Genomic DNA, 22490 nt, shown 5'->3' with positions numbered 1-22490 from the left:
TGAGAGGATCACAAATCTAACCTGCCGGCAGGGTTCACTGTTGACAGACAGCTTTGAGATTTGAGGTCAAAAGCCACTTGAGAGTGATACCTGCTATTAGGACCCAAAACTGTACTAATCCTTAGCACCCCATTATCCCCATTTTACAGATGAAGAAACTGAGTTACAGAGGGAGTAGCCATACATCAAAAGTCATTGGCCCAGTCAAAAGTGAACGTGGGACTGGAAGCCAGGCAACTCATTTTCAGCAGTCAAGCCCTTCACCACGATGCTACACACCCTTCTACTCAAAACTACAAAAAGACTACATTTTCACAGCCCTTTTCTTACGGAATCCATGTGTCAAGAAGGTAGGATCCCCCAAGACTTGGGGAAGAGAACCCAAGTGGGCCTCTGGCCTCAGGTCTGGGGCCCCTTGGCAGTTCGAGACAAGGCCCACTGGGGCTGTCTTCACCTCTCCCAGGTCCCCTCTTGCCTGCTGCTTTCCTCACGTCTTCAGAGTTGCCCTTCACGATTACATCTTTGAGAATATTTTCCCTGCAAGACAGCTGCAGGGTAGGGTCAGGTCCCTCCTCCTGCCCCTTTCTCAACAGGCGGGTCCCTTTAGGTTGAGAATTCACTGGCAATTCTGCACAGACAGATATGGAGTGATGGAGAGGCCACATGCAGGACACACCAGAGGCCGGGTCCCCTCCACAGTCCTCGGGGCATGCGTTTGGCCCTGGTTGCTCTGGGCCCATCGTTCAGGGTTGCCCAGAAGGTTCTCTCCATGCCGGGAGCCTAGAAGCTGTAAGATATAACGCCAGATGCTCAGCCCCCAGCCCAAGGAGGAATCAGGTTGACGCTCCAGCCTCCCTGCTCCCCACGCCTCCTCCCGTGCTCTGGATAGCTCTGCTGCGCAGCCTTTACCATTCCCCTCCTTCTCCCTTGCTACTGCGGGAAAGGTCTCACTCTCTTCCGTGGCCCCCATAGTTCACGGGGGCAGCTCTGACAAATGCCACACGCCGGCTGGCATTACAACAGGAATCTATTGTCTCATGGTTTGAGAGACTAGAAGTCTGAAACCAAGGCCCCAGCAAGGCCGTGCGTTTCCCCTGAAGCCTGGAGCTGGCTTGCCGAAACCCTTGAGGCTCCTTGGCTTGCACCTCTGCCTCCATCACAGGGTCTTTTCCCGTCTTTTCTCGACTTTTGGCTTCCGTGTCTTCTGGCTTCTCTTCATAAGGTCTCCAGTAATATTGATGAATAGCTGTCCTGATTCAGGTTTGGCCACACCTAAACAGGATTTTAGAAGATCCTATTAAAAAATGAGTCCACACCTTAACTGATAATACATCTTCAAAGGGTCCTATTTACAAATGCGTTCAGACTGCAGGACCTCGGGTTAAGATTAAGGACATGTCTTTTGATGGGGTACATGATTCAATCTACCTCAGCCCCCAGTGTGGAAGAGGCAGGTTTCCCCATGATTTCATGGAATTCTGAACTAGGCTGGCAGGCTTTTCCATTACTTTTCGTGGGAGTCCTCCTGGTCTGACCCTGGAAAGCTTACCCTCAAAGGTTCTCTTTCCGTTGTTGACTTTGCCTACTTTAGATTTTGTTATATTCATAAAAATGAAATATCTGAAGGAAAGGCTAAACACACTTAAAATATATAATTACACTGGACACTAACAAATTACTTTCCAAAAGGATATACCAAATTATACTTGGTCAGCCGTACACGAGAGTGTGGTTTCTAATGTTGAATGCTATTGTTTTTCTTTGTGGATGCCAAATAAAATAAATCGCTGACATTTAAAATGTACTTCTTTAATGATTGGTGAGTTTAAACACATTTTCATATATTTCTGAGCTATTTCTCTTTATTCTATGGCTTGGCTTTTCATGTCTCTCACCCATTGTTCATATTTTTCTCATTGATTTGTTAGAATTCTGCATATTATGCACAATTAACCCTTTGTAATATGCTTCTAAGAACTTTCCAAGTTTATTGCTTATCTTTTGAACAATTTTTTAATATAAAATATTATGTTTTGCTGGAACAATTTGTCATCCTTTTCCTTTATGGCTTCTTGGTTTTGTGTGTTGTGCTTAGAAATGGTATCTCCTCCTTAAAATTATTAAAATGCCTGCCAGCAAAGTAACTGTCATTTTTGGCATAGCCTAGTGAAACAGTCTTTCAGTCAGACTCTCCACATCCACCCTCACCCCTTCTACACAAACAGAGGGATGTGGCAAAAACAAATCTGATGATGCCACCCCTTTGCTTCCAGTGCTTCATTGGATTCTTTTTGCTCCTGGCATAAAATCTAACAGGACTTTGCCCGGCCTCTCAGGTTGGGTAAGCATGACCCCTCAGCTCCTCTCCAACTTCGGGTCATGTGACTCTCTTCCTCACTCTACCTTCCAGCCACCGTAGCCTTCCTTCAGGCACGCAAATGTGCCAAATATCCATAGGGTATTCCTTTTGCAAGGACCACTCTTTCCTCTTCACTGAACTATCACCTTCTCAGTCACCTACTCATTCTTCTGCCTTAATGTTCCCCATCTACTGGGCCCCTGTCCAGCTGGCCTCAAATTTCCAATTTTACAGAATATGCGAAATAAGCAGAACTCATCATAAAGCAAACGTGATTGTTCGCCCACTTTAAATCTAGCAGGGGGACTAGTAGTCCTTCCAAAGCCCATGGAAAAGCCTTTATTTAGCAGGTGCTGACTTTTCAGGCCACTCTGAGGAAATAGAAAGTTCTGTAGTTTGTGTTGTGACACAACACAACACAAACACAAGCTCAGTTCAGTGGCTAAAATTGCCCACTCCCAAGTAATCATGAGCACTTCACTTTTTTTTTTTTTTTAACAATGTAGATTTTTTTATTAGAAACAGTGAATGGAAGAAGGAAATTGATTTCAGGTAAGAACTCTTTAAGACATATCAAGATTATATCAATAAAAACTTTTACAAAGAAATTCAGCATTCCTTTTTCCTTGGTTTCCAGGTTCATTTTAAAGATCAGAGCCTAAACATTTTATTTAGTAAAGACTTTGAAATTTTAGACCCATGGTGAGCTCAGGTCCTTAAGATGATTCATCAGATGTTTGAGATATTTGAGAATCTATATATTTGATGCTATTATTTAAAACATTATATTGCATTGATAAACTTTTTACTGATTTGAATACAGTATGTTGATTATATAAAATTTAAAGTCAGTTGAGAAACGCACATGAAATCGGTTAATTCTTCAAAAGTTCAAGTCGCATTAGCCAATCAATTCTTTTAACAATTTTAAAGATTTAATGAAAAAGTCACATTAAGTCTAATCAGTACCCCCAATCCTGACTACTTTTGTGGGTAATTCTCTAGCAGTTTCTCTCTCCTCTTTGAAAAGTTCACACTTTGATTAAATGACATTATTTTCCAGTATGTTTAAAGAAATATCTAAAAAACTCGATCCTTACCTTTCATAGTTTATGGAGGATGCATATTCCCCCCACAGACTTCCTATAAGATTATGCATATTGAAGTCCACTTTTATTATTAACCTCACAGTAATCTCCATTTATCAATTTTGTATTTATTATTACATTACTTATTATGTATTTTTAAATTCTTGTACAAAAAGAGTTATTTTTAAGTTTGTGTTTTTTCCCCAGTAGGTATCATTCTGATGATGGAACTGATGAAATGAAGGCTTTTCTGGGAATATTTGATGGCATTTTCTAAAACAAACCAAAAAAAAAATCCTTCTTATATTAATAAGATAAGGAGACCTAGTCACAAATCCTGCTTTTTATTTTTAAAAAGTAATTCATAATTTGTCATATTTTTTTCTCTTGAATTTGATCAGTTTTATCAACATTTTTGCAACTAAATATTTGGACTGATGTATCTTCCTGTTATATTGTAACTTCTTTTTTTTTAATTTAATTCATTTTTTAAAAAAATATTACATTAAAAAAATATGAGGCCCCATTCAACCCCACCGCCCCCACCCCCACTCCCCCCACAGCAACACTCTCTCCCGTCATCATGACTCATCCATTGCATCTGGTAAGTACATCTCTGGGCATCGCTGCACCCCATAGTCAATGGTCCACATCATAGCCCACACTCTCCCACGTTCCATCCACTGGGCCCTGGGGGGATCTACAATGTCCTGTAGTTGTCCGTGAAGCACCACCCAGGACAACTCCAAGTCCTGAAAACGCCTCCCCATCTCATCTCTTCCTCCCATTCCCCGTACCCAGCAGCCACCATGGCCACCCTTCCCACACCAATGCCACATTTTCTCTGTGGACATTGGATTGGTTGTGTCCATTGCACATCTATGTCAAGTGGGGCCTTAGATTCCACATGGATACTGGATGCAATCCTCCTGCTTTAGCACTTCACTTTGAACTGTATAATTAATTTCTTCCCTCAGCTGGCCGCTATACATAGGTCTTTATTCTCCTTGCCCTGTGACATTCTCTTCTCCTCCCCTGGCTCTTTTCAGCCCAGTGTCTGACCCCCCTAGTGTGGAAGCAAAGGGATGGAAGGGAGGTGGAGAAATAGGGAAGGAATCCTGACTTCAACTGTCATAGCCAGTGTCATGCTGTCTGAGTCTGAAAGAGATTCAGAGCCTCACTCTCTCTTATGAATTCTTTGAAAACCTCTAATTTTGCAATTGCCTCTCCCTCTGTTGGTCCTGAGACCTGAGAGCCAGGGGCTTGCTCCGGCTGCAACCAGAGTCCACCTCAGCTTCCTCTCTACCAGTGTCCCATTGCGCCTTTGTGTGCTCTTATTGTAGAGTGCCCCAGTTACCTATCACCGTGTGACAGACCATCCCAAACTGTAGCTGGAAACAATAACCATCATTTATTTTGCTGATGGATCTGGGGGTTGATTGGGCTCATGGAGGAGATTTTCTCTGGTGTCCTATCATGTGGTCTCTCCAACATAGCTGGGGCTCGGTCTTCGTGAAGCCTGGCTCACTCACCTGTCTGGCACCCTGCCGAGGGGGGGGTGGTCTCTTTCTCTCTGTTCTCTTCATGCATTCTTTAGACATGGTTGCCTCAAAGCATAACCAGGCTTCTTGTATGATGGCAGAGGGCGCCCAGAGCTAGTGTCCCAAGACACTTTCATTATCTAGCCTGGAAAGTCATGCAGCATCATTTCCACTGCATTCTATTTGCTAGGAGTGAGTCACTGAAGCTAACTCAGCATCAAGGGGAGGGAAACTGGACTCCATTTTCTGACAGGAAGAGTGGTGACCATTTTTCAGGCATCTTTTAAAAGTATCACGAAACCTCTGAACTAACTCTCTTCTGTGCATTGTCCAAACCTGGTCCCTGGGAAGCAGGCATGCATTTCTTGCCCCAACTGACCCCTAGAGTGCAAGCCAGTCCCTCAACAATAACTTCTCTTCTTCACTTCTCCACCAAAGCAGGTCACCAGCCCATTTTTTGACTTAATATTTCCTAGGTGGGGTCTGACGTGAGTCCTCTGTGACTTCCCCCCAAATGTAGGAGACACGTATCAAGCTCTCAAACAGGTAACATTTGGAACATATCTTATTATACTCCTCCCCTCAATAAGAGCTTGGCCAAGTAAATGGACACATTCAAACATCAAGTGAACTAATGTTCAATTAAAACCAAATTTTGAGCAATACTTATGAACATGATAAATATGTATCTAATAGGAAAATAATTTTAAATCAAAGCAGAAGTGGACTTGGCCCACTGGATAGGGCATCTGCCTACCACATAGGAGGTCCGCGGTTCAAACCCTGGGCCTCCTTGACCTGTGTGGAGCTGGCCCATGCACAGAGCTGATGCACTCAAGGAGTGCCCTGCCACACAGGGGTGTCCTCTGTATAGGGGAGCCCCATGCACAAGGATTGCGCCCCATAAGGAGAGCCGCCCAGTGCGAAAGAAAGTGCAGCCTACCCAGGAATGGCGCCACACACACAGAGAGCTGACACAATAAGATGACGCAACAAAAAGAAACACAGATTCCCAGTGCCGCTGATAAGGATAGAAGTGGTCACAGAAGAACACACAGCAAATAGACACAGAGACCAGACAACTGTGGGGAGGGGGAGGGGAGAGAAATAAATAAAAAATAAATAAAATCTTAAAAAAATGAATTAAATCAAAGCATGATAGGTGTTTTACAACTTGGTGACCTACAATGGTTAAACAAAATGTTTAAGTTAGCTATAGGCATCTCTCCATTCTTTTTGTTTATTAGTACTTTTTAATGCTGTATTTAGTATTGTTCTTTGGACAAAGGAATCACAGAAAAATGAAGCAATTTAACTAAACTCACCTAACTAGTCAGGGGAAGAATTAATCACAAGACCTAGATTTTTCAACTTCTTAAACCCAGGATACAACCTCATGTGACCAAGGTTTTTCAAGTGAAGTTTTGTCCTAGGATCTGCCTCGATATATTTTTGTTTTAATGAGCCAGAAAATAAACAAAAAAAACAAGCAAAATTCAAAAACTTTCTGATTCTACTATCGATCATATTTTGCATTTTCCCAACATTCACAAATATATTTGAACAAAAGCAAGAGTTGAACAAATAAAAACTGTTTAATAAGCAGTGATCCACATAATGTGGCTCATGACATTTGCTTGAGGAGTTGCAAAGTGAGAAGCAAAGTGCTTTTGAGACAACCCAGGACATGGTGTTGAAAAGCTACATGTGGAGTTAAGTGACGTTGAAGGCAGAGAGGATTCACACGGCATGTACAGTAACCAAGTCCCATGATCCATCACCTTTAGGTCGATGTTGTTTGTTTGCCATGACAACAGCTTATCTTTGGTAGATGTTTTTGGATCCACAGCTGACACTTGAGGAAGTGGCTCTTCTTAACTGGCTTGACAAATGAAGACCAAATATGAAAATTCGGCAACAGAGCAAAAGCATAGTATGGGTTTATTGTATTTGGAGGTTTATTATAGCTGCCATTTTCATGGTCACACAAGTGATGTTAAAAGGATATTGAGGGGAGCAGGTGTAAAAAAAAAGGGTATTGAATGGGAAATACTGGGTACACTGACCTCCTGATAGTCACCAATACGATGCAATCAACCACCTATAGCTAATTTGAGCCATTAGAGGAATTACTAGCACAATTTAAAACCAGTAATAGGAAGACCAAACTGTTTTGTCTCTAACCTTTGTGCCCCAATCAAATTAGACCTATCTGAAGTTTCAATGCCATATTGCAGACCCTTCCATGCCACACCAAGTCTGGATGACCATCTTGTTCTCCATCAGCACCGTCCGATTCCCTGTCTTTTAAGACCAGGTTCTCCTTGAGTTCCCTAGAACAGGGATGGCATCCCAGGGGCCAAGAGCTGTGGTGGCTGTGGCTCACAGGAAGGCTCAGGCCTCAGCCAGTAGCAGCAGCAGCTACGCAATTCCAGATGATTGTTGCTACAATAGAGTTTAGGCTCATGTGAGCCAGATCTTCCCATTATAAACAAACAAAAAAACCTAGAAATCTGAGATTTTTATGTGAATTTTTAGTTTTCTGATTTTGCCATCTGATTCCAGAAAGTGTTTCATTCTGGAAAGTACAAATAGTGCATAACTGTGAGCCAAATTTGACCCACACACTACTTCTTTGCCTCTGGCCTTGAGGTTAGTGGGGAGGCTGTAAGAGTCACATTCCTCTTGGCTGGGAATGTGGCTTTTCAAACCATTGTTCTGGCAAGAGTGCCCAGGGCTGGAGCTCTTCTTCCTGAGGCTCAGCACCCCGGTTTAACTCTCAGCTGACTGTTGGTTAAGATGCGACAGTAGTTGGGTGGTTGGGTGAGGCTCAGCACCCATTTAGCTCTCAGCTGACTGTTGGTTAAGATGCCACAGTGGTTAGGGCGTCCGTCTACCACATGGGAGGTCCGCGGTTCAAGCCCCGGGCCTCCTTGACCCGTGTGGAGCTGGCCCATGCGCAGTGCTGATGCGCGCAAGGAGTGCCGTGCTACACAGGGGTGTCCCCCGCGTAGGGGAGCCCCACACGCAAGGAGTGCACCCATAAGGAGAGCCGCCCAGCGCGAAGGAGGGAGCAGCCTGCCGAGGAATGGCGCCGCCCACACTTCCCGTGCCGCTGACAACAACAGAAGCGGACAAAGAAACAAGACGCAGCAAAAAGACACAGAAAACAGACAACCGGGGGAGGGGAGGGGAATTAAATAAATAAATAAATAAATCTTTAAAAAAAAAAAAAAAAGATGCCACAGTGGTTGTGTGGTTGGGTGAGGCTCAGCACCCATTTAGCTCTCAGCTGACTGTTGGTTAAGATGCCACAGTGGTTGGGTGGTTGGGTGAGACTCAGCACCCCGGGTTACCTCTCAGCTGACTCTTGGTTAAGATGTGTCGGTGGTTGTTGGGTTGTGAGGCGCCTCCTTACCCCCACTTCTGGGGAGTTTGCTCCAGGCTGAAGGAGAGAAACAGCCTCCTTGTATTCCCCCCAAAGCCTGAAAAGACCTGTCCTTGTCCTGGCATTGTTCCTACAACAATAGAACGAGACCTTCTTCAACAAGACACCTTCTTGATTTCAATGACCCTCATTGTAGTTTGTATCAGAAACATCAAAAATTTTAAAAATAGATATCCTGGTCTCAATCGGGAAAGTCGGATTTAGTCAAATCGATATGATGAAGGGCAGTAATACTCAAACATTTTCATTTTTGGGCCCCTTTACACCCTTAAAAATTACTAAAGATCCATAAAGAACTTGTATTTATTTGGGTTCCATCTATGGACATTTATGAAATTAAATTAAAATTAATTAAATTTAAATTAAATTTTAAACTGAGAAATTCAAATGGAGAATTTTTAAAAGATTCACTTATTCATTCATTTGAAAATTAATAAACTCATTGTATAGTAATTTAAATAACATTTTATGAGTAATAAATGTATTTTAGAAAACAAAATAGATTTTGTGACAAGATTGGCATTGCTTTATGACTTTGTAAATCTCTTTCATGCCTGGCATAACAGAAGACAGTTGAATCCGCTGTCTGCTCCTGCATTTAATTAGCCCACTGTGATATGTCATTTTGGTTGAAGTGTATGAAGAAAATTTGTCCTCATACAAGTTAGTAGTCAAGAATGGAAGACATATTTTAATAGCTTTTTCATATAATTGTGGGTATTTTTTTTGATATTATATTAAAAATCAAGCTGTGATAGTTTCTTAAATATCAGTTATCATGTGGAATCTTAAACCATAATCTACGAACTCTTTTGTCCTTAGGCACATTAAAATCCATTGACCTTTTTATATTTTTAATAAATATTTTGCCCAAGCATGATTCTATAACATCATACATATGTTATTTTGAAAATGTTTGTTCACAGATTTTCTAAATGTTGATACATTTCATTATGCAGTATCATCACATATCATGTAGCTTCTGAAAAACCCCACCATGCACTCCCTGAGGGAATGAGAGTGATAACAGTAAATGATGTCTTGGTGTTATTATTAAAACAGTTTTGACCTCATTATGGGACATTTGACGTCCCTGGCTCCATCAACTAAATATAAATTGCCCATACCCCTCACTCAGTCATTGTAGCAAGCCTAGTATCCTTGACAGAACCCTTTGGGTGTTTCTCTATTGCCTCTAGTTGAAACCTATCAGACTAAACGAAACTTAAGTTGCTTTTCTAGTCAGAAACGAATTCTATTAAAAATTGGGGAAACTATCTAAAATAATTGGGCATACGTTGAATTTCTCTTTTGCTGTGTATGTGTGTGTGTGTACATGATTCAGCTGTTTTCAACATTCTTAAACATATTAGATTTGGACAAATGTTTATGACTACTTGGGTCTAGTGACATGGAAAGCAGCAAAATTAGAAGAGTTGGAAGTGGGTGTAGGGAGGATTAAATAGAGATAGGAAAAGCTCACATTCTCCTGGGCCTATTTATACAAATGAAAGGATTCTTGAAATCTTTAATATTTGATAGTAGTTTGCATATTCACTTATGCCCACTTTTTCAGACGACCAAGTTCTGCCTAGACCACTGTGTTGGAAACCCATCTAGCCATGCCGTCATCCCCCAGCCAACCCCGCTTCGTCCTGCTCCTGAAGGGGCAGTGTGACGTAATGGTCAAAAACCTGAGCGCTGGGCTTAAATCCCACCTTTGTTACTTACTGAGTATTTTACCTTACAAAGTTACTTACCCTCTCTATGCCTGAGTTCACAGATTCGTCAAGTGAGAAGGTAGAAGTTCTTCCCTCACAGAATAACAGTGAAAGTTAAACGTGTTGATGCATACAAAGTGCTTGGACCAGCTCTTGGCAGTGAGTAAGGAAGCAGGAAAGGTTAATGACTATTAGCAGGCAAACCAGCAAGTCCCACTCCCCTCTCCTGAAAACGCTGGGCCACCCTTGATGTTAAATTCACCTCTCCAGGCTACATTTTCCCATTCTTCTCCCACAGAGACTGTGTGAAGCTCATTTTACCATACTTTCTTTGTACACAGAGGCTGTTGGTTATCAGGGGTGACTTCAGCAAAGGGCTCTCAGGGAGGCAGCTATGACCATTCACAACCAAGGCAAAGAAATTTCCCCAAACCCTACAGAGCCAGCACATCTGAGCTTTAGGGGGTTGGAAAACACACATTTTTTAAAAAGGCTGATCTGAAACTGTATTCTCTGTGTCTTACACAGACAGGTCAAAACAGATTTCCCAAGATTTTTTAGCTTTGTAATTACCATTGAGAAGGAAATTCCAGATAAAAAATAGACCATCTTTGATAAGACTTTCCCACAGTAAGCATTTTAAAAAGGTTTGGAAATGAATCTTGGGGAAGGGCTGCCTCTTGAAAATTAGGCAGTTCGCACAAAAGCTTCATCTTCTTCCCTACCCCCTTTGGAAAAAAAGAGATTGATTTACATTTGTGCATTCTGCTCTTGGTAAAATCTTCTCCTGGGCTCCAGAAAATTTTCACTTCCATGTCTTCAGAGAAGGGAGGCTGGGGGAGATAAGAAAGCAAGGACATCTACCTCTTGGTAAATTGTGGACCTACTTGTGCTTCTGCCCTTCTGGCTGACTCAAGGAGCTCTGAGAAAAGAATTCTGACAGATGTGTATATTCCATCAGCATTGCAGAGATAAGGAGAAGGTGACCTCATGACAAGGCTTCTCTGTGTTTGTGTGTCTCTGAATAAACATTCTCCAGTAGGTATTTTTGGTCTGTGGTTCTCACTTCTGTTCTGAAGTGGTCCCAACATGAAGCCACTCTTTGGTCAAGAGTCTACTAATCACGGATTTAAGTATTGGATAGCAGGATGGTTTGGGGGTCTCTTCCAAGCCTGCACGTCTATAAATGTATATATTTGTAGAATTGGAAATGGCTTCAGAATTCATCTAGTTCCACTGTCTTATTTTCAGCGTGCAAGCTGAGACCAGAGAGGCTGAATGGAGTTCCCAAGTCAGTGCTGGGTGGAAAATTCCTGAGCCATAACCGTTTCCCTATTTACTCTGGGGTTCTTCAAATTGGGGTCCTTGTGTTCACCCTGGAGACATGTGGGTGTGTGTACAATATACAGAGGTTACAGGCGGCAACTTGGGACATCTTCCTAGAGCTTCAGTTTTAACCTAAGACCAATATTTAAAACATAAATTTTCTATCACTGTATTCCCAGCTTCCAGAAGACAGAGTAAGTAGTAAGTAAATATGTATCATATGAATGAATAAATCAATATTAAAAATAAAATATTCTATCTCATGGAAAATTTTTATTTGTGTTGGACTCTTCTGCCATTAGAGATATGTCAATGGAAATATTTGAGAAAACTATAGTGGTGCTAAAACCAGGTGTCTCAAAGAAGCAGGCATATTGTGGTTGTTTGCTTCACTTGAAATCTTTCTGTACATTACTAAAGTCCAGTATATTTTGAAATTGGATGAATAAGGAAATGACTTCCTTTGTTCCTCTCTCCAGAGCACAGTTGCTTTCCTCCCCACCTACCCAGATAATCCTTTGGCCTACCTTTTATTATCATTTCCCCAAATTCCTATGTATGCTCCATGAGAAACTGTACTTCTCTTTTGTAACATTAAACGCACTTGATTAATGTCTAGACAGCTAGGCCAGATGCTTTCTTCAAGGGACATGGCTCTTGGTGGACTCACTCATTGTCTAGACCCCCAGTGCTCAACAGTGTTGAATTGAAACTGAATTGGGGGAAGCAGACTTGGCCCAGTGGTTAGGGCTTCTGTCTACCACATGGGAGGTCCGCAGTTCAAACCCCGGGCCTCCTTGACCCGTGTGGAGCTGGCCCATGAGTAGTGCTGATGCGCGCAGGGAGTGCCCTGCCACGCAGGGGTGCCCCAGCGTAGGGGAGCCCCATGCGCAAGGAGTGCGCCCCTTAAGGAGAGCTGCCCAGCGTGAAAGAAAGTGCAGCCTGCCCAGGAATGGCGCTGCCCACATGGAGAGCTGACACAGCAAGATGGTGCAACGAAAAGAAACACAGATTCCCGTGCTGCTGACAACAACAGAAGCGGACAAAAGAAGAAGATGCAGCAAATAGACACAGAGAACAGACAACTGGGGTGGGGGGAAGAGGAGAGAAATAAATACATAAATAAATAAAATAAAAAAAGAAACAGAATTGGATTCCCTGGGATACTCACATAATGATGACAGGTATCTGACTGACTGCCCCGCTGCAGAGGCGGTGGTGCTCAGGCTGTCAGGATACCTGCAGCTCACTTCAAACTGGACACCAATGTCTCCTGTTGTCCTAATTCCCAGATTTGAAACAACTGCCAGGCCCTGACTCCTCAGATCCAGTGTCCACTCATGACAGATCAGGCCAACCCTTTCCTCCAGGGTCACCTGTTCCTAGAGTCACCTTCTTTCTAATCCAGAGATATTGGAGCTAGGGAGTCCAACAAGGAAGTCATTGGACATCTCGGTAAAAGATGAAAAAGCCCAGTCTGAGGCAGTATACATTCTTGGGAAGGGGATGAGTGGATTCAAGTGATATTTTCATAAATACAATTGCCTGAGCTTAGTGAGGGAGTGGATGTATAGAAACAGAGGCAGGGCATGGAGACACCCAAATGATTCAGTGCCTTCTAGCTTGGGTGACTGGCTGAATGGTAACACTAGTAACTCAGGATGGGGAAGAAGGAGACGAAAATGTCTGAAGGGGAAAACCAAGAGTCCCGGTTTGAAAATACTGAGGGTGATGTGCTCACTCTTGCAGATGGGTGTGTCCAGTAGTTAGATATATGTGAACGTGGAGATGGGAAAAAAAGTCAGGGTTGGAGACCCTTACTTGGCCTGCAGATTACTACCAAAAGGCCGTCCTGTTCATGCTCAGCTACCCATCTCTCTACTCAAGATCTCAGGGTAAGGAGCTCTTCTGGATCCACCCTCTTTCTCAACATGTTGCTGCTGTGCCTTTGGGTCAACAGGACAAAGAAAGGACTGTGCTAGTGCCTCAACCCTAGGCTTTCAGTAAATATCATCAAAGAGGAGGCAGCAGTTCCAGCATGCTAGTTGAGGCTGTGCTGCTGATGGTTTGGAAGGTAGAACACATCAAAGAAAATGTGATAGAAGCATGCGGGAATTTGTAAATCTTGATAGAAAAGGGGAAACTTGTGAATCACTTTATAGAAACATATATATCAAATGAGGTGGTCCTGTGATGCATGGCATAGACAAATAGGAATAAATATATTTTGTCCTCACTTGGAAAGAGATGCTACTTGATATGTCCAGTCTGGGAACTTGGCCAGAAATGCACTCTTCTGGGTCTTTCTTCCTCTCTCTTACTGAATGTATTAGTTATTGGCCTTAAAAAGACTCCAAGTTCTTGGACTCTTCCCTCCATTTTATCCCATTTTATCAGCCTTCCAAGTTTCAGTCATGTTTATCTGCCATGGGTCCCTGGTCCATCAGTCCATCCACTCTCTGGCTTGTATTCTCAACTTGTCTTGTCTCCTTGTCCTTTCGGTTCATCCACAAGGTAAAATTCCAAGTCTGGATTGATCTTACTTTATGTTTCTACTCTCTTTCCCTTGGGCAACTTTGGAAAAAAAATCACATAGCCATGGAGATCGATGAAGACAGGATCTCAAGACTGTCCAACAATCTTTCCAAGGATCATCAGCCATACCTGCCTTTCATTTAGTTAAGAATTCCAGACCCTAATCTCTCTTTTAATGCATAGGATCCCTGGTCCCATCTATCATGGTAGCTTCACTCATAAAAATCTATGGATGCACAGAGCGCAGGTGAGCACAGCTGAGAGCAAGAATGAAATTGTTATACCTAAGACTCTGGGTTGCTACAGCCAGGAGTGATGAGACATGATTAAAAATAATTAAGATTAAAATTAAAATAATGGCAAATATTTAGTAGGCTCTTACTAAGTGGTAGGGACTGTCTGAGAGCATTACCTCATTTAATTCCCCTGGCAGCACCGTAGAGAAGTGGGTAAAAGTAGATCACAGCTTCTTGGCTATTAGAGTCCCATTTTAGTTCACACCCCTATTGTAGCTCATGATTGGTGTGAACTAATCACAATGCCCTTGCCTTGCTTTGATAGATATTCCTCAGCTGCCTTTCTAGTGAGGGACAGCCTTATGACTGCATTTAAAGCAGTGAGAAGCCAGGGAAGACAGGACAGAGCCTCAAAAAGAGAAGCCACTGTGACTTGCCTTTGGATGTGGTCAGGTGGCCTGGAGCTGAGACGGTCATCTCAGGAACAGGAGGTGACCAGTGTGAGACAGGCCAAAAGGCTGAGGATGGTGAGGAGGGGCATGCATGGGAAGAGCTCAGGCCCCTGTGATATCATGGAGCTGCCCTTCCATAGCTGCACCTCCTACCTCCAAATTTCTTGTTAGAAGAGTGTGGTGGCTTGAGCAATGCACCCCAAATTTTCTCTGCATTCCTGTAGGTATGAATCCATTGTAAAAAGGATTTCTTAAGATGTTATTTTTATTTAAGGTGCAGCCCTACTGAATGAGGGTAAGGGTTAATCCAGGTTCCTGGAGGCCTTTAGAAGCAGAAGAAATTCAGAAAGAAAATGAGAGGACATCATGGGGAGGAGCCTGAAGCTAGAAATCAGTGGGACCCTGGAAGAGGAAGGAGAAGACATGGCCATATGACTATGTCATAGAAAAGCCAAGGAACCCAACAATTTTTGGCCAGCCGAGCATGCTACTGACCCTGGGAGGAAGGAAGCCTTCTAGCCCCTGAAATGGTGAGCCAGTAAACTCCTGGTGCTTAAGCCAAAACCAATGTGTGGTATTTGTGATCACAGCCTAGCAAAACTAAGACAGAGAGATAATTACATGTCTTCATTGTCTGGGTTGCTCTTGGTTGGCCGTTCTATTATTTGTAGTCAAACACTTTTTAACAGAATCAGGTAATTACCATGATTAGCCCCCTTGTGCGAAGGACAGTGAAACCTGGAGAAGGTAAGTCACTTCTTAAGGTAGCAGGAAGGGGGCCAGGCTTTAGGTGCACACAACCTGACTCCAGGCCTGCTCAGCCCGCTCTGCCCCTGTCGGCTGGGTCAGAGATGTTTGTGATGCAGAGTTGAAGGATGGGCAGAGAAAGAAAGGACAATTACAGGGAAAGGGTAAATAATAGGGAAAGGGCAATAATAGGGAAAGGACTGAGAGAAGCTAAAATGATACAGTGAGTAAAGAGATGGGAATGAGAAGTGGGAGGGGAGCCAAAATTAAACGCCCAAATAAACCAAGGGTTTGGGCTAAGGGCAGAGAAAGCGATTTTAAGGCTTGAGAAGCCCATCACTGTGGGGTGTGAAAGAAGTGGGAATATGGAAAGTACTGCTAGAGATGTTACAAAAGACAGAATTAATCTACTCGAATTCATCTCTGCACTTCAATTGGTGCTCTATCGAGACTAGAGAAGGCAGGTAGTGGCTGGGCCATGCAGGCCCAGAGCCAAATTTCACTCTGAAATAAAGGCTCCATGACTTTAGTAGATGGTCCTTTTTTAGGTATGTCCTAGTTTTCCAGGGCTGTGGTGGAAAATACCACACTATAGATTAGGTGATTGTGGATCACCTCTATAATCAACTGAGGAGATTGCCTTCAGCAATAGAAGATGGCTCATTCAATCAGTTGAAGGCCTCCAAAGGAAAAGCGATGATTACAGCGGTCAGGAGAAGAGAGAATTTCCATCTCTGCTCCAGACAGCCAGCTTCTCCTGGGGAATTCATCGAAAACCTTCATCAGAGCTCCTCGCTTGCAGCCTTCGCTATGGAATTTGGACTCATTCATCCCCATAGGCACATGAGACAATATAAAATCTCATAATATTTACACATATCGCCTATCAGTTCTGTTTCCCTTGAGAACTCTAATATGACTCCCAACAATTTAGTGTGCATGTATATCTTAATAACTTCAGTAGCTGTTTGAAAAATAATGTACACCATTTGAAAGACAAGCAATATTTTTGAAATTTCATTTTTTAAATCGCCACGACTTCCTGATGGGCTAGGTGCTCCTGTTGAATATCACATGATTTCTCAAACCTTGGAATCAGATTGGACCCCACCACCCTCCTTCCCGGTTTGCACTGAGTTTTGTGGGGGTACTCGTGTTTCAGCACAGCAACAACTGGAAGCTCAGTTTCACAAAGATATGACGTCCTTGAAAGGAATGCAGGAGAGCTAATGTTACAATTGGGAGCAACCTCAAGCCAGGGTCTGCTCCGTGTCCCACACATGTCGAGTATTGCTGTTTTTCCCTCGAAAATTCAAAATTATGCAATGCCCTTGTGAGTTGCCTGCAGCTCCCCAGGAACCACCGAATGACACAATTACGTGCCAGGAACTCTGCAAAGCAGTGGGTCTAATGCAGTGACGCTCAGGCAGACACAGACTGTGCTCCAAGGAGTCTTACAGGTTAGTGGAAGAGATGACATTCCTTAAACAATATTTGGAAGCATCATTTATAGACAGATTATTACAAACTGCGATAAGGTACAGTGACGGAAAGCCAGGGTGTTGCCAGCTGGGCCTTGTTCTCAGGCCCGAGGGAAGAATCTGTCATCATTTGGTTCTCAGCAGATGTTTCCTTTGGCAGAAACAAGCCAACAATTGTACTCAGCACCATCCTTCCTAAAACAACGATATGATGGAGAAGAGAGCTATTATGTCCAGAACTTGGAAATTAAAAATCGCAATGTTAGTCTCAAGGAGATGGCAGCTGGCTGGGGTCTGGGATGTCTATGTCCCATGTCAATATCATTTCATCATCCTTGGTTTAGGGAAGCTGCTCAGAAGGGGCTCTCTGAAAGGCCACTTTTCAATAAGGCTTTTGCTACAAATCCTAGAGGCAATCTAGCAGATGCCTTTTACCCCAGCGGACTGGAGCTGACAACGTGGAGGCGGCTGTGGCCTGGTGGACCTGTGCCCTGGACCCTCATTCTCACCTCTCAATCATCGTTTTCCAAACTCACGCTATAGGAGGAGCTAGATAGGTGTGGGAAGGCTCGGGGATCTTTTTCCAAACCAGCTGTGTGGAGAAACAGAACTCCCAGGAGATTAACTTGCAGGGCAAAATTTTGACCTCAGTCTTCCATGCCCTAGTCCTAGCACCCCCAAAATGCTCTCGCCCTCCTTGGGTTGGAGAGGCATGAGCCTAGAGCTCCCACTAGTGGCAGGAGTGGGCCACCAACTCCTTAGCTCTTCATTTGCTTCATTTGCCACCTTTTGGGGACATTTCTCCAAACATCAGCAGTTTTCGACAGACATGCATGGAACAGTGGGGGCCTCTGATCTTTTTGAGTGTCTCCTCATTGTTGACCCCCAAAGCCTCAGCTTACTAGGAGGGAGATTAAAGTCACATCATTTTTACCACCATATCCCCTTTCCCTGCATGCTTTCTCAATTTGCATTGTTGAGACTATTTTAATGAGTATTCTCACTATTTTAATGAGGATACATAATTTGAAATTACACCATTTAATAGAGTAGAGCTGGGATTCAAATGCCGGTAATTCTCATGCCAGAGTCTGAGTTAATGGCAAATATTAATTATTCCCTACCCTGGGCTGTTTTGAAACAATTGCTTTTATTTATTTATTTTTTAGGAGGTGCCAGGGATTGAACTCGGGACCTTGTACTTGGGAAGCAGGTGCTCAACTGAGCTGCCCGCGAACCCCACCCCCTTTTATTTTCAACAATTGCTTTTAAAAAGCAGTGAAAGAACATTTTGGAGAAAAAAAATGTGTTTTAATGAAGCGTCCTTTCTAAGAGGCATGCAAGCAAGTTTAAAGAAGCTCACCTCCTCACCCTTCTGTCCCAGGGCACTCGGCTTGCCGTAGAGAGCAGAAGCCTGCCTTTTGCATCTCCCCGAGCCGCTTCCTGCAAACCAAATACTTGGGTGTGAGCATGTTTCCTGGAAGGCCAATGGAGGCAGTGGGTCTCTCTGGCCACTCTAAGCCCATTTCTGCCCCAGAAGCTCCTCGTTTGCACGTTGGGTCAAGGGCAGAAAGCATCCCATCGTGCCGTTCTGGGCAGGAATAGCCATCTTTCGGACTTCTCCAGGAGGCCAGGCTGCCCTCATGGGCTCCTCCCCAAGCCCTGCTTCCTGGCAGAGCTGGTGGAGCTTCTGCTACATGGTGGCAGCTCTCACTCTGACAGCCAGCCTGCCAGCAGAGAAATGCCTCATAGCCGGGGGGCTTGAAGTGCAGTACGCCTAGTCCTTATGCTTAGAGCTGACACTTGACATGCACTCTTCTCTTTGTTCCTAAAACAGTCCTATGCATGGGTAAGAGTTGTCTCACCATCGCCCAAGTTTTACAGGTGAGGAAAGTGCCGTATCACAGAGTGAGCGTGAGGATACCTGTGCTACCAGTCAAATGAATGCACCCAAGTGTATACAGAAAAGACACCCCTAAGGCAGCTGGGTGCTGGTTCCTGCAGCAGCACAGTCTTGGCAGTCTTCCTGGGCCCTAAGGAATACGTTGATTAACCTGGTGGCTCCAGGCGTAACAGGACTGCAGCTGTGTGCATGCGGCAGGGTGCAGGCGCCACAAAGGGGACACCGACAGATCACTCTGTGAGTGCCCACTACACCAAGTGAAGGAGTTTGAGCTTGTATTGTTGACAGGCAAAGGTTTACAAGGCAGAGTGGTGTGATGTGCGGGTATAATACACCGCCAGTAGAGTAAAAATTAAAAACTTGGGATAATTCTTCCAAGGTAATACCCCTAGTTTAAACTTAGCCAATACCACCCATCTAGCAGACAAGAGAAAGGATGTTGTGTTAGAGTTGGAAGTCTGTGCTTCTAAATTTGTGGCCTTCTGGTCCTCTCATGATTAAAACATTTTGACATTAGCTTCTTTATCTACAAAAAGATCTACTCATTTGCCTACAAGTAGCAGTAGTAGCAGTAATTTCATTTGCTAGTGAATTATTGAACAGTGGCTTCTTAGAAAATCTCTTGAAATCTAAGATGCCCCTATCCCCCTATTGGTAAGAACAACTGCGGCGGCGTCTGGAAGGCCCTTATCCTCACCACGTCGTGCTGCCATCTCTCTGCCACCCAGCACCTGGTGAGAGGCGTCCGGCAGCCTACAAGGCTCCTTGGTGTGCAGTGAAGGGTGCGCCCGCCCCGGGCTGCTGCAGGAGGCCTAGTGCGACCCCCTTGCCCTGGGCCAGCGCAACAGGGCGTGAGGCTTGGAGAGCAGGGAGCAGCAGGGGAGGGGCTACCCTCGCCCCTCTGCTGGTGACACAACGAGGCAGCCCTGAGGCCTTAGCCACCCGGTTCCAAATGGCCAGCTCCCTCTGCCTTGGGCCTCCCTGCCATCCTCTCTGTGGTGTTTCTAACCCCTTGTGCCCCCTCGCTCCCACCCCAGCCAGCTGTGTCTCCTCTGCTTGTCTTGCACCCTCTATAGAACTGTCTTCCTCTCAGGTCCTGCATGGCTTCACTTACCACCCCACTAGGGCTTCTGGTCAACCTCCATGCTTCAAGGTGGCCAAGCTTACCAGTGAAAGTAGACTGATCTGCCAAAAGATGAGCAAATCACCAATTACTGTAAATCTGCCCCAGTTCCAGCAGCTGTCAGAAAAGGAAATTCCTCCAGGAGCAGGATAGTTTGCAGAGTCAAGATATTGCCAAAGGCAGGAGGAAAATAAGAAGCACGTCACTTCTCTGTAAAAGGGGAGCATTTGTGTCTAGTTCTGTGGGGTTTGTTAGGATTAACTCAGCTAATACAGATAAAGCACTTAGAACAGTGCCTGGCTGGCACTAGTCAGCATCAGCACCCAATAAATGTTAGCTAATATTACTGTCATCATAATAATTGCTTCTAATTCCACACATGCATTTAAATTACACAAATCAAATACCAGGTGAAAAAATAATTTTAACAAGGATGACAGGAAAAGAAAATACCAATCACCAGAGCCAATTCACCTGCATTATAAGAACAGAATATACAGTTTGAATTATGGACCTTATACACGATTTGGGAGATAGTCAAGGGTAATTTTGACAGTAAGTGGTTTTCATCTTACAGCTTAAAAAACAGACTTTCAATATGATGCAGCTTCTTGCTTTGTGTAACTTTGAGTTGGACTAGAAGGTGTGATATTTCACAAATTTATTTGAGCATGGAATCCATTGTCCAAAGAGTATCTCATGTAACAATAACAAAATCTTTCCAAGGACAAGCTTTGGGAAATACTTCTACAGGAAATGACTGGGAGAACTTCAGAGGGCAGAGACTTAATTTAGAGCTGGAGACATGATATCATCACCAAAATATTATATGGAGGGCCTCTCTCCAGTCATATAAGAATCAAAACCAGTTTATCTGACCACTCTTTCCTTGGAAAAATGGTGAGAGCTGTGACACTGTGAACTGATTCACAGTCTCAGTGAGCATCGGACCATCCTGCATGTGAATATACCACTGCCTGGGCTCATCCCTAAAGATCCCCATTCCTGAAGACATGGGGAGGGGTCTGGAATGTGCATTTTCACAATTATCCCAAGTGCTTCTGATTTAGGAAGTCCATGGACTGCCCTTATGAAACCTGTAATGCAGAGAAGCGCTGGCTTGTAGGCAAGACCTTGAGCTCAGAACCTGCTTCCAAAACTGTACAAGTCAGTTCACGTGTGGGGACAGGACTACTGCATCAGTAAAAGATTTTGTGGTAAAATTAAGCCATTTATTTCCCTGAAATATGACTATTTAAATATGCTTTGAAGGTAGCCTGAAGCTTTCTAAATGATAGCAAGTTTAACTGATGATTCTCTACAAAGAATAAATTGACCAATCTATTTCATTGACCAAACCAGTTGGCTGTTCTAACAGATTAAATAGTACTATGTGGTAACACTGTAGTTAACTCCTGCAATCGTAGGACTCATACCCTGCTATTGAAATGTGGTTTAGCTATTATTTTTATGGCCACTACTTACACATAGGTTGTTTCCTTTGGCACTCAAACCATCAGGGTTGGGTAATCCAGTCCTGGAATCAGATAGATCTAGTTTCAGTGCCTGGTTCTGTCACTTATTAGATTTTCTTCAATTCCAAGTAACCACCAGTTTGTAAGATGTTTCATTGGCTTAATTAGAAAACCTATCACTTTAAATGTACCGTTTAAGTATAAAATGCATACTAATTTCAAAAGTGTTGAAATGAGAAAAATAAAAAAAGACACTTGCCTCTTAGAGTACTCACTGGAGCCTGAGTGACTTAAGTTCTATAAGCTTCAGTTTCCTCATATGTAAAATGGAGATGATAATAGCAACAGCCTCATAGGTTATTGTGAGAATTAATTGAGATATTATATGTAAAACAGAGAATACCATGCTTCAGGCATGGAAAGCACTCAGTAAATGTATTATTTTTAATGACTTTAGCCAAATATAGCTTTTCTAAAATACTCAACTGCAGAGAGAAGAACCAATGCTGTAACATTTTGCTATATCTTGGGTACAATTTCCTTGTACTAAGAAATAATATCATTGGCTACATGGCTACCCAGATTATCTTTTATAGGGATCAATTGTCTCAAGCTGCTAGATGCTACATGATTTTCAAGCATTTTATTTCTCCAAAACCCTCAAGTTCCTTGGGATATGGATTCCAGTACTTTCAGATGAGCAATGAGGCATTCAAGAGTGACCACTTCTGGGAAGCGGACTTGGCCCAGTGGTTAGGGCATCTGTCTACCACATGGGAGGTCCGTGGTTCAAACCCCAGGCCTCCTTGACCCGTGTGCAGCTGGTGCAGCTGGTGCATGTGCAGTGCTGATGTGCGCAAGGAGTGCCCTGCCACACAGGGGTGTCCCCCACGTAGGGGAGCCCCACATGCAAGGAGTGCGCCCCATCAGGAGAGCTGCCCAGTGTGAAAGAAAGTGCAGCCTGCCCAGGAATGGCACCACCCACACGGAGAGCTGACACAACAAGAAGAAACACAGATTCCCGTGCCACTGACAACAACAGAAGTGGACAAAGA

The sequence above is a fragment of the Dasypus novemcinctus genome, chromosome 17, assembly GCF_030445035.2.
Source record: "Dasypus novemcinctus isolate mDasNov1 chromosome 17, mDasNov1.1.hap2, whole genome shotgun sequence".
NCBI classification, from domain to species: domain Eukaryota; kingdom Metazoa; phylum Chordata; class Mammalia; order Cingulata; family Dasypodidae; genus Dasypus; species Dasypus novemcinctus.
Note: the sequence above shows the minus strand (reverse complement) of the source record.